The following is a 13480-nucleotide window of genomic DNA, read 5'->3' as shown; positions in this document are numbered from 1 at the left end:
TTTGCCTTTTATTAGGGTTTATTGTGGGCTTATGCAATATATTGCATAAGCCCATACAGCTGGCAAAATTTTGTGAGTTTGAGGACGTGATGTCACGTGACAGAGCTTTGGGAGCATGAATATTCTGACAGGTAGACTGGTTACAAGTAATTTCGAGTGATTGTTTTCGAGAGAAAGCGGCCATTGGTATATTTGTGGGACGTAGTCGTTGCCAGTTCTTGCTATATTTCGTTGCCATTTTACTCCTTTGTACAGCTTTTTGCGGAGATGTGGTTGCAGTTTTCAAGGTAAGATATTTCCATTTTTCAATCGCTCTGTCGTACTGTTTTGCTATTAGTCTTCTTCCTTTCATCGGATATCAACTTCACTGTACTCGTGAAAAGCTTACGAGATGTCTCCTTTATTCTTTGTTTTTTCATTCAGGTGTGGCTGAGCACGTTTCCTCGGCGATACAGGAGTTGTTTTGGGAAAGATTTCCGTATAACCCCATACATTTATTATGCATGCAGAATTATTAATTATGTATGCGCTTTATTGTTTTTGAAGACAATAGGAATTCCCGAGGGTATTGAATATATACATTGATAATTACTACTTACTGTATGAATAAAAGAGGATTTCATTGCGCGCTTTTGCGCGCTGTCTTTTCACTGATTCTTTTCTTCCCCTAGCTCCATTCTTCTCTCTTTCTCTTCTCCATGTTATCCAGGCTCATTGCGCATTTTTTTCCTTTTTTTACCTTGTACCCCTGCAGGTCTCGAACCACTTACCTTTCGCATACCTCTCGCTTACCAGTCTCTCTTCCACACCACTACACTACGAGATTCAGTTGAGAATTTGCACTCGAAAAATCATTTTTATTTTACTTCACTCGTTCACATTGTCAAAAATTTACATTACAATTGAATTATTCCTCTGTTTAAAGCATGTTTCACGCTGCACGAAAACACGCATCGCATGTTTTTATCACTAGCTCCCTCGTGAATATAAAGGGGATGATTTATTTCTTTCTCTCTGTTGCCTCTACTCTCTTGTCATTTACAGTTAACCGTTTTTATAGGAATGTCTTCTCTAAATTTTTTTAAACTGTGTAAAATTTTGGCGGATCACGATCAGTGCATACAGTGGTGCAAGGAACACAACCTGCTCGCGTCGTCAGTTATGTGTCCTCGGGAAAATTGTAGCAATACATTGACGTGGACACGACGAGCTTCATCGCGAGATGGGTTCGAATGGCGGGGTTCGAGAAGAAAATGTAATGGCATGGCATCAACGCGCCAGAACTCATGGTTTTCTGGAAGCAGGCTGTCCATTGAAAAAGTATTAGCCCTAACGTACGCTTGGGCGCACAAATTTACAATTACTCAAGCAGTGCACGAGACCTCACTAGATGACGAAACCACGTCAACAGAAACGGTGATAGATAGGTATAACTATTGCCGAGAGGTTTGTGCCGACAGAATCATGAATCATCATGCGGGGCAGATAGGCGGACCAGCTAAGACTGTGGAGATTGACGAGTCCAAGTTTGGCAAAACGAAGTACAACCGCGGTCGCTACATCGAAGGACAGTGGGTCTTTGGCGGCATCCGCCGCGAGACCAAGGCCTGCTTTCTTGTTCCGGTAGCGCAAAGGGATAAAGACACACTTGCCCATAATACGCACCCACATATTGCCGGGGACACGCGTGATGAGCGACATGTGGAAAGCTTACGATTGCCTAAAAGACGAGGGCTATAGTCATCTCACAGTTAACCACAGTCTAAACTTCGTAGACCCAGACACAGGTGCGCACACCCAGCGCATTGAAAATACATGGTGGGGAGTCAAACGAAGTATGCCTCGTACAGGAACATCCAAAGATCTCTTTGAAAGCTACCTACAGGAATGGATGTGGCGTAAGCACTATGGAGATGATCCTTTTGGAAACATTATCAAGCATATCGCCGACTTCTACGAAATGCGCAAAGATGCGTAAATTGTTCCTCGTACCACTGTATGCACTGTTCGTGATCTGATCGCCACTTCATGGAGGAAAGAAACAAAATACACAGCTTCATCGCATGGGTCAAAACTTGAGGAAGGAAATCAAGGGGAAAAAAACGCCGAGAGACGCGACAGGTAAGCTATAATTTTTATTTCGCTTTGATAACATTTACAAAATTAGTATAATAGTGGCTAACCCGCTCAACAGATTATCGCTAACCGCAAGCAGCCGGTTTTGCTTAGGCCTAAAGCAGTATTTTTAAGCTTTTTTAAACTAGCGAACAGGTCTAAATCGCTATTATTTTAAGCAGTTTTAAGCCTGCGTTCAGTTTAAAAATACGGTAAATGCGGCCCAAATTATCATATTTCGCATCGGATGTCCGTATTTTAGACCTAAAACTCGAGAAATTATTCTAAGTCTCCAAGAAATCGTTCCATTTTTGCGTATCTTAGATAGAAAATTGGAAAAAAAAGTCTAAGTCTAAAAGTATGCGACACTTAGAAAAAAAATGGTAAAATTTGGAGTTATTCAAATCAAATAAGTCTCAAAGGAGCGCTATTGTTTACTCTTTTGTTTAGTTAAACAAAGAACTGTATGCATAATAAATGTATGGGGTTATACGGAAATCTTGCCGTTGTTTTGCTCATGCAAGCTGGGCTTTCAAAATACCGACGTCGATTCACGTAGAAATATATCTGTCACACCATCGATCGCGAGAAATCGGGTTGTGCATTTCTGTGTATTTCCAAAGTTTTAATTACTCTTTCGATCTCCTTGGTAAGTGAAATTTTCCTAACTGTCTTTTCAAGTAAGTCGTAATGTTTTTTAAGTCTCAGGGAGGAGTGTGCATCTATTGATGTATATATCAAACGGCAAATTAACTCGCCGTTTTGTTGTCAATAGTCTTCTCGCCTTCGATTCTGTTTTGGTGAATCAAAAGAAAACAGGAACTGAGCAGTCAGTGTTGTCAGCAGACATTGAGCAACATGACCATGACTTGTCACAAAATAATTGTACCGAGTTGTTTAAATCGGCGGCCTTTGTGCCACAAAATAAATGTACGAGTTGTTTAGCTCGGCGGCCATTGTGCCACAAAATAAATGTACCGAGTTGCTTAGTGAATTAATTAGCTCGGTGGCCATATTGTGTCACAAAATAAATTTGCCGTGTTATTTTATTCATTGTGTCTTGAAACCCGGCAGCCGGAAGTGTTAAAAAAAAAACTACATACTCGGCGGTCTGAAATTACTATTAATAGCATTTCCATCGGAACCAGCTGAGAATGCTCGACCTCTGTGTACGAACTAATAAGGCTTCTATCTAGATTGAATTGGTCACATTTCCTCGGCATTGAGGCACATAACATGACGAAGTCCACCACAAGTTGCCTGCCATTGTTGACACCAAGACCTACTGAGTGACAGCGGAGTTTGCAGTTCTTAGAACTGTTGGCTATAAAGCTACATGTATTAAAGCACCTTATTTGATATTAGACGGTCAGTTTAAAATGTGTTTTTAATAGATATAAACTGAAAAAAAAATGCAACACTCATGATAGTCAAGGACTTTATGGTTTAAAATTTTTGACTGCTGGGTATCTAGTTTTTTGAACAACCATGCCCTTGAGTCGAGACTTAAATAGTATGCTGAAGCTAAGAGAATTCGTCAACTACAAAACCAAAACGTTATTTAGAATCGCTTGGCATTTCTGAACAAAGATCTACTATTCTAAGAAGAATTGGATTAGTTTTTCCGTGGAAATTCTATACTATGTGACAACTGATGCGTTATTGAATACTGCTATAACGTGACGAAAATGATCACTTGAAAATCCAATCCAAAGAATATCAAAAGCGGACGTTTTTAGAATGTTATTCCGAAAAGTTCCTCTTTTAGTGCGAAGCCCGAAGAACGGAGAACTATTTAGGTTAGAATATTGAGAGCGCGATTAATCCTTTGAATAACAAATTTTCGCCAAAAAATACCGTTTTTAACCGTTTTGTCAGGTTTTGTTGGCTGCCATGACGCTAAATAAGCCTAAGTTTTACTAACAAAGCTTTTTCTTCGACCAAAAGGAGAGATTTTTCGAGGATTACGTACAACATTGAGCAATATTTCAATTCTGGGCATGCGCATAAGCCAAAATGTGGACTTCTTTTGCCATTAACCATTCTCAATTTTGTTTGTTACCCCTTTCCTTTCTTTTTTTCTCCGCCCTTTTACTCTGGCTACCTTTTGCGTTGCATGTTCTTCCTGGCTGCCGTTAAAAGTTGGATGTTAATTATGGGCGAAGCCTAGAAATGGACCTTGATCAATCATAGGCATAGTGGACCATTTTACCACCGTTTTTGCACCAAAACAGATAACGTTTTTCGATTTGCGACGTCGGAATGTCGTCGATATCTAAACCTGACCATTGTAGGGAAAGGCCTACTACTATCTGCTTATCAAGAATATCTGATGACATTTAAATTGATGACGTCACAAGTGGTACAATTGGGGCTCAAAAGTCGAAAGTCGAAAACGCGCACGTCGGGGACGCTTTCTATTCAACCAAAAATTCCCAAAATTTCGAAGCGGGGAAAATGATGTGAATTTCCTGGGAAAGGTTCCAGCAAATCCGGAAATTGTTGAATTTCCGAAAGGCGAACCATGTAACCGAAAGTTCCGGAAATCCAGGGAGGAAAGTCAAATGGAACGGAATTTCCGAAAATTTCGGTTTACCCTCAAAGTTGTTGGAAGGCGCCCCAGATGTCAGTACCTTTATCTGTTTTTAACTTTTCTCAGTGGGTGGGGCTGTATCGTTGGATCCTGGTCTGGCTGCAGTATTGTCTTTGTGATGCCTTGTGGTAAATGATGTGGGACCCTTGGTCCTGTTGGGGTATCTGAGAGCATTGCTATACTGGGGGTTTTATCCAATGACGGTGTGGGTCACTGCAGTCGTTTCCGGTCTTAGTAGGGACCGTGTTCTTCGATAGAGAGCAGCTGCACTGCTGGACCTGATGATGTAAGACCGGGTTCCCAGGTTTGCGAGTGGTGATCATACACGCAGACGGTTTGGTCAACCTCGAATGCTTTCTTGTATGGTGGAGATTTCTGGTTTTAATAATGAGCTTGTTTGTGGTTCTTGACAGTTAATGAACTGATTTTCACGGCCTTATAGTTAGGGCTGTTGAGAAGGGCCTTGTGGCACACGGGTAATCTAGTTATGAATTTTCTATTGGTATGAAGTTCCACCGGGAGCAGCTGGTGACCCAAAGGCGTGGTTCGGTAGGACAAAAGGACGAGATATGGGTTTTCTTTGTTTTCGTTGCAGTCTAAGAGAATGTTTTCCAAAGACTGGACCATTCCCTTAGCATTCGTACTTTGGGGAACTATTGATGTACTCTTCTCCATAGGCATTCATGAAGTTCCTGAATTCTGCTGAACTGTACTGTGGCCCATTGTCAGTGATCAGCCGTGTAGGAATCCACGGTCTCCAAAGGTGCTTTTCAAATGTTAATAATTGCGATGTTCAAGACTTCGGGTCTGAGGGTGGAGGGTACCGCAATGTGGTCCCTTCTTGTATATAGCCATTCTCAATACTCAACTATTCTCTGAAATTCCAATAACCAACCAACGGCGGAAGCACTCTTCCCTTTACTGTCGCAACCTCCAAAGATCACTTCTCTAAGTAATGGCAATCTGGGATCCCTCACTGTCTCATCACGGATCTGTTGTTGCTTTTGTTGGGAATTTGGGAGATTCTTTCTAATGGGGAAGACGGGACCAAATGGCACGGAATTTTCTTAGAAAAGTTTCCGGAAATCCGAGATTTGTTAAATTTCCAAAAATGCGAACCATTCAAACGAAAGTTTCGGGAATTCCGGGAAGAAAATGAAATGGAACAAAATTCCCGGTAAGAAATCTGCGAAATTTGAATATACCTCTCGAGGCTCTACTGTTTTCCCTGAAATTCAGAAAATGCTGTTCCATTCGTCACTGGAAATTTCATCGAATGCAAATCGCCCAACATTTTCCTCTGTACTAGTGTTAACCTTGAAGGTAAGGGTATAGACCCCCGTGTATCGTGAGTGTCTGCTGTGACTCGCCTTGCATTGCCTTACCTTTGTCGTAGCTTGAGCATTCGCTTGTTGCAACATCAGGCTGTTCTTTCCGTAGGGTCTCGCGGGTCATAACGTCTGACCTTTTGGATTGGCAAGCTTTGCTGAAATGACCACAGTCGATTGATCAGCATGTTTTGGCAGCCATTGAAGGAAAGTATTCTTCACCAGCAAGGTTTTTGTGACTTTCTACCGTATAATTGTCTGGAATTTAACGTTTGCCCCGTCAGGGATCATGGTTACGGACGCCAGCTAAGTCTGGGGGTAATGGTTCCTTTCGGCAGTTCTGAGAAAAAGGTCCAGTGGTTATGAATGATCTATTGAACAATTCTTTACGTACTGTGCTAGCTGTGCGTTTAAAACGCATCACATTACCATCGTTTTCATAGAAGAAGCATAAAAACATTTGTCATCCTATGTCCTCGTCAAACGTTATCAAAACCTTTCTTACTTGGGTGTGAGCAGTCATTAACACGCGTAGATCTCTTGCTTCTCTGCCGCTATGCCTTTTGCAAAACTCTTTTCTCTAGCCCGAGAACTTGAAAACGGTAGTGCGCGGCTGTCAGGTTCTAGAATTTTGTATGTGGGAAATAAACTCAGGTATAGTAATAGACTGGCTGTTACATTTTTTATTTTTTTCTGATGACTTTTCCATTGTTATGTTAAATGGCAGAACTTGTGAGCAACAGATCAGCCGCACGATCGGATTCGACAACTTGTACACGCCTCTCTTAAATCGCTGTTAACTTCCTTAGCCGGTTCATTCCATCCGGAGCATACTTGAACATTTTTGGTGTCTGGAGAATACTTTGAGTACGTTCGCTGCTGCTTTGGCTGAGACAGTTTCGTTTTTGATTTGCGATCCAGGTTCGTTCTTTTTAAACAATGACTTTCAAATATCCGAGCAATTCCATTCTCTCGTCCGAATTTTCCCAAATCAACCTATTTCTTCCTCTGTATTTTCAACCTAGCCCTTTTTTCTCTTCCTGAGAACGGTTTGTGCTGTACGTAGTTGCATCGAATTGCATTGAAACAATTTACAATGAGATGCTTTTCCCACCATCCAAACCAAGAGAATGTGTTGCAGAAATGTGGAGAAAGAGCAGAAAGAGCAGGTGCAAATTTATGGAAATTTTAAAAGACCTCTTTTCCTTTAATATGTTTTGCGGGGAAAATTACCCGTATTTGCGTAAAAATAAATAACGTAAAAATACAAACGAGACCTTCGTGGGGGGTCTAATAAGTGAGAAATCCGATTATCGCTAACTAGCTTGAATAAGAAAATTGAGCTTGGCACCATATCGGGAACTGATCATTATTAGAAGAGGGCCTGGAAGGGGGGCTCCTGATCCCGCATTCCCGCTATTTTTTCATGAGAATCCCGCATTCCGCACTTTTTCCATTACTATCCCGAATCCCGTTTTTCTTTCCCAGAAAAGTACATTAAAAAGTCAAATTTCTACAAAAGCTAATAAATGTAAGGTGTAGATTGGCCCTTTCGATTGAATTTCCACGTTTTTTTTCTGCAAAAAAGAATAGGTTTTTGTACCTCAGTATGATTTAAGAGCCGGGCTTTTCTTCGAGGCATTTACTGTTAGCGATTTCTGCTAACCCAGTGAGAGTTTTCAAGAGCTTCACGAAGTTAAACAGGTTTTTGTGTTCGTCGCCGCTTAGCGGAACATTGAATTTCTCTTTGTGGATCGCCGAGGAATTAGAAGTATTGTCGGTGGCTGCAAGATAAAACGAGACCAAAACTCTTACTGTAGCAGAGCTGGCATCACTATTTGCCATATCCAGAGCCATCTAGTGGTTAAACTGTTGGCAAAATCCCTTCAAGCTTCAATAAATGTGAACCTGTGAAGAGACTGAAGAGCTTGAGCAATTGAGCATCGAGACAATAACTGGCATGCTGTTACACCACGTGCACTTTTCTGGCATCTGGTTGAAACAAAATAAAATAGTTCCAATTAGATAACTATTAACCAGGCACACTCTATAGTTTGGTTTAAAAGGAGACACCACTTAGCACTCACCTGATTGGTTCGCTTTGGCCGCTAGAACGTTCATTTGGGTTGTGACAATTTCCCGAATTCCTGACAGACAGGTAAAAAAAAATCCCTCCTTCCGTGCCCAAATTTTGGCGAGTACCGCTTCCCGGAGAGCAGACAAATCGCGGATCCCGTCAAGATATTTATCGTTTTCCCGATTCCTGCACCATATTTTGGTCAAATCCCGGATCCCGAGAATACCCTTCTAGACTCTCTTGGAATGCCCATAATTCTACAAAGTTTGGTACCTGTATCAAAAATCGAACAATTCAAAAGCTTTGCCGCTGGACTAGGGACTAGAGACAATACACAACAACACACTCAGCGTGGCATGTTTGGGTAATGGTATGCTGCCGAAATTAGGTTCCCTGCTGAACGGCAGAGCGAAATCCGTTTAGAGAGAAAATGAGGTTTACGGCAAACGGGAAACATTAACCTTTTGCCGTCTGTCCTAAGTCTGTTTTTAGTCACTAGCACAGAAGAGGTGGAGTATCCTGTGACTAAGATATTTTGTTTGGACCGGTTTTGGGTTAGAGGAAAAGCAAACAAACTCAGAGGCATTTTTTTCCGCTTCACGTCAATCGTGAGATCTCTATCTATTACCAAAAAAGTCTATATTATGTTTTGACCTTTCTCACCACATTTCGTGTTTGCATGGAAAGGACATGAATTGATTTTTTCAAAGACTACAAGTATTTATTTTCCGTGACATGAAAATTCCTTCTCTTCCAACCGTCTTTTCTCACAAGCCTTCCACTTAAGACTTTCCTGTTGTGGCGGAGACGGCCGAGTGAGAGCACGGGTCTGGTCACTGACTAAACTAAACTACGAGCGAACAAGATTGACGAAGCCTAAAACTGGGCAGTTGTAAGGCTATATAATTAACTTTACTTTTGTCTGCCTGAGAATAATTAATCAGCTGTTTTTAGCTTTAACACGGTTGTGATTCCCTAGCGTGACACTCAGAACACAATATGCATTCCAATCCCAATTAGATCTCTTATTTATTACCTCATTTGAAACAGGTCGTAGTTGAAAGCTTGAAGTAATCACCAAATATACGTTTTTCATTTTCATCCTCCATTAAAAAACACTTTCTTACTGTCCAGGTGTGTGTTTCACGATATACATTAAATGCTGGTGGCAATGCTGAGATGTACGAGAATCCCACATCAAAGCACGGTAGCGATATTGTCATCCCATGTTGCTGACAACATGATGGGATGCTGTGCTTGGAATGTAGCACTTATCCACTGTCTTTTTCCATTCCTATTCAGATTTCAAGTTGTATCAACAACAACTTTAACTTTCATTTCAATCAGAATCAGCTGAATGAATCTATCAGGGTCCCAACGGTGACGTGGAAGGTGGGGGCCCAAAGTAAAAAATTCAGTCATTTTTAGTATCCAGTAAATAAAGGGAATCTAGTTAGGAGAAAGTGCACCAGACCGGAAAAATATGCATTTTTTGCCATTTGTCCAGCTTGTAACACAATTATTCAATTGTTTTTCCTTGGTTTCTGAAGATTTTAATCCTATATTTGCCCGCCTTATACGATAACTATAGCTTCATCCGCGTGGCGTGGCGAACTTTCGCTTCTTCACTCATTGATATATTTTCATTCGTTCTTCGCTGTTTTCGCTTTTTCGAACCGGTCCATGGTTTAAACGTGGTCTATGTTTACTTTTACTCTTAAGATGAGTGACGGCCGAAACCAGTCAGTTACCCAAACACTTACCAAGGCTCCCATATTGGATTTAAGGTTACAGTATACCTTCGGGTCGGCAATTTTCTTCAAATTTGGATGTTTGGGTCAAAATAGTGGTCGAAGAATAATCTCTAATTTCTGAAAAAAAATTTTGAAAAAGGCTAAATATTGGCGGAGAAATGGCGGTTTTACGTTTTCACCGGAAGTAAAAGTTTAACTCTTGATTGACAGCCCTATGGCGCGTATGCAATCAACCGAGACGATTTTCGCGGGAATTACCTATATGGATATCACGAATTGACTACTCAGTTGATCAGCATTGTTGTTCTGACTACCCAGCATTTTTGGTATTAGGCGTGTCTCTATTAAGTTATAAGTAAACATAGACCGCGTTTAAACCATGGACCGGTTCGAAAAAGCGAAAACAGCGAACAACGAATGAAAATATATCAATGAGTGAATAAGCGAAAGTTCGCCACGCCACGCGGATGAAGCTATAGTTATCGTATAAGGCGGGCAAATATTCGTGGTAAGAGAAAAGAAAGGTTCTGTAAAAATTTCGGAACTTGACAGCAATGACAGGGATGCTGGTTGAGACTCTTTTGATGGGTCCGATATCGACGAATCGTCGGACTCATTGAGACCATTTGAAATATTATCCATGCACAGTTGCCCACACACAGTTGCTCTCCGCGCTTTCTTTTGTTTGTTTCCTTCGCTCAGCCACTCTAGCGTTCGTATCCTTTTTAGTCTTCCCCATTTTGCCAGACCAGCTTCAAGAAAAACCGAGCTACAGAAAAATTATCTCTCTGCCTTCGGTTCCTTGAGCGCATTGCGAAACACAAGAGTTTTTTAGAAATTCGCGCGTAAATTTCACCAGGAGGTTAACGGTAGTAGACTTTCCCTGCACTGATTGGCTTAGTTATCTGAGAACCCAGTTGAAGGCGTTTGTGGGCGGAGTTTGTTTGCGAAGCAGAAAATTTTTCTTAGCGCTGTTTTCTCGAATAAATCTTTTCACTTGAAGCAGACACTTTAAAGAGTTATAACTCAAAGGGAATTTGTTCAATTGCTCTTAAATTTGGACAGTGGCTAGTTTAACATATAAACTACAAAAGCGTGCCTGGGAATTGTTAATTTCGAAATACTTTTTCTTCGAGAGCGATTTTTGTACGATCACTCCACATTTTTGTAATCCAGTTTGTCAAAGGAGGCGCCAAGATGGCTGCCACGATTTATGTTGCTCCGAGATTTTTAGCCTTCGTATCGCTGTTCATTGTTGTTTGCAGTCCCTTGTACGTCAAACCACTCTCTAATGGCAGCATCTTGCCAGTTTGGTCTCTGGTGAGAACCGGCCTCAACTTTCCATCGCCATTTGGATGTTTTTATCGATCTTTTAAAGGAATGCCACGTCGACCTGTTTCTTCTTGGCACAAACATGGCTATCTATGCGTTCATCTACCAAGGAAGGACTTAACAATATTCAATGACATCGAGAAAAACCCTGGTCCTCCTCTGATTATTAATAATAACCAAGTATGGCATCCCAACGCATCTACGGTCGCCCATCGCTTATCTCAGTGTTTGCTTGTATCTCCTTCGACTTCACACCTTGGTCTCCATTTTGTTCGTTATGTTAATTTGCCTCGAAGTTTTATTTACTCCAGGAACGACTTGCTCAAAATTCGCTTCAGTGGTGGCGATTTGAAACCAAGCTCTGAATTACTGGCTCGACTAAAGAATGCTTCCTTACTCAGATATCGCGGAAAACGGTCTGGTAAGAAGAGGAATATAAAATGTCTTCATTCTTCGATCACCGTGTTAACCGGCCGTCGTTGCGTAACACCTTTACGACCTCCTGGTCCGCGAATTCAAACTTTGATCCCTGTTTCATTTTCTGTGGATCTTGAAACTCCAACTGGATTGCGAGCTCAACGTTCTGTGGCTTTTTCACTTCTCAATGCACGATCTGTTAAGAACAAGCGCTCTTCAATCAAAGATAGAAGAACATCAAAGGTCGTGCCAAAGAACAATAGAAGGAAACTAACCTGCATGACAATGAACTGTCGGAGCGCTAAAAACAAAATAGCAGACATCGCTGCTGTAGTAGACCAATATAAACCTGATATCATCTTTGGTACTGAATCCTGGTTAAGTTCGAACATCGAAAGTAACGAAATATTTCCAAAGGGCTACAAAATTTTCAGAAAAGATCGCCCTGATGATTGCCACGGCGGAGGCGTTTTCCAGGCAGTGAAAAACGATATTATAGTAACACATCGTTCGGACCTGGACACCGACTGCGAAATTATTTGGACCCAATGTCAGCTAGCAGACAAGAAAACAAAATCACTGCTATTTGGATCATTTTACCGACCAAATTCCTCCAGCGTCACAAGCCTTGATGAACTAGATGCATCACTGTTAAAACTTGGGTCAAGCGTGCATAAAAATAACATCATTGTTTCTGGTGATTTCAATGCTCCTGATATCAGCTGGGATACTGAATATTCAAGTCACTCTCCTGCCTCTGACAGACTGTTAGAAATAATTGATGATCACGATCTGAGTCAACATGTCAAAGAACCAACTAGAAGGGACAGGAATTCACAAAACATCTTAGATCTAATTTTCTCAAATAATTCCAATATCATTGAAAATATCAGCATCGTCCCTGGTATTAGTGATCACGACATTGTCTTATTCACTGTGAACACTTCCTGCCGTAGAAAGAAAAATGCCAAACGCAAAATATACATTAGAAAGAAAGCCGACTCTACTCGCATCAAAGTAGAACTTACAAATCTATCACTTCATATGGATACACGGGGCTTTAATTCAGTCGACGATAGATGGAGCTGCTTCGAAAACAACATCCACCGTATAATGGATTCTTGCATCCCCTCAAAGTGGACTAGCTCAAGATATAATCTACCATGGTTCAATTATTCTCTGAAATGTCTAGCCAGACGTAAACAAAGGCTCTATAATAAAGCAAAATCTTCTGGAAATCAAAACGATTGGGAGGCATTCCGTTTAGCTAGAAAACAAATGCATAAAGGGCTTAAAGAAGCAAGGAATGCATATATCTCTGATTATTTAGGGGAAGCTATTGAAAAAAACCCTAAGAGATTCTGGTCCTATATTAAACAACTGAATAAAGAAGAGTTGGGGATTGCAGATTTCGAAATAAACGGCTCCATAATCAGTGATAACAAGTCAAAGGCTGACTTGTTAAACAATCAATTCTCAAGTGTCTTTACTCAGGAAACATCCCTGATATTGAATATGACAGAATACCAGCTATTGACAGTCTGTCTATCACCATCAATGGAGTTGCAAAGCAGTTATCGCTATTGAAGACAAATAAAGCTTCTGGACCAGATGCCATTCCACCGTGGTTTCTAAAAGAATATGCAGCCGAGATTGCTCCTATCCTAACTAATATCTTCCAAGATTCTATGGAGAGTGGAACCGTACCCAGTAGATGGAAATCGGCAAATGTATGTGGTGTCTTTAAAAAAGGGAAAAAGTCTGATCCTTCAAACTACAGACCCATATCTCTAACATGCATAGCATCGAAAATCCTCGAACACATTGTACATAGCCATGTGATGAAACATTTTGAACATTATAA

General features: G+C 41.0%; 1 pseudogene; it reads left to right on the top strand.

The window, feature by feature from the left end:
- The first annotated feature begins 57 nt into the window (after nucleotides 1-57).
- Nucleotides 58-2074, top strand: LOC149118043 (uncharacterized; annotated as a pseudogene).
- Nucleotides 2075-13480: the final 11406 nt, after the last annotated feature.

This window comes from Orbicella faveolata, unplaced genomic scaffold (genome assembly GCF_042242905.1).
Source record: "Orbicella faveolata isolate gen_17 unplaced genomic scaffold, um_ofav_v1 contig_1, whole genome shotgun sequence".
NCBI lineage: Eukaryota > Metazoa > Cnidaria > Anthozoa > Scleractinia > Merulinidae > Orbicella > Orbicella faveolata.
This window is presented reverse-complemented; position numbering and strand designations above follow the sequence as displayed.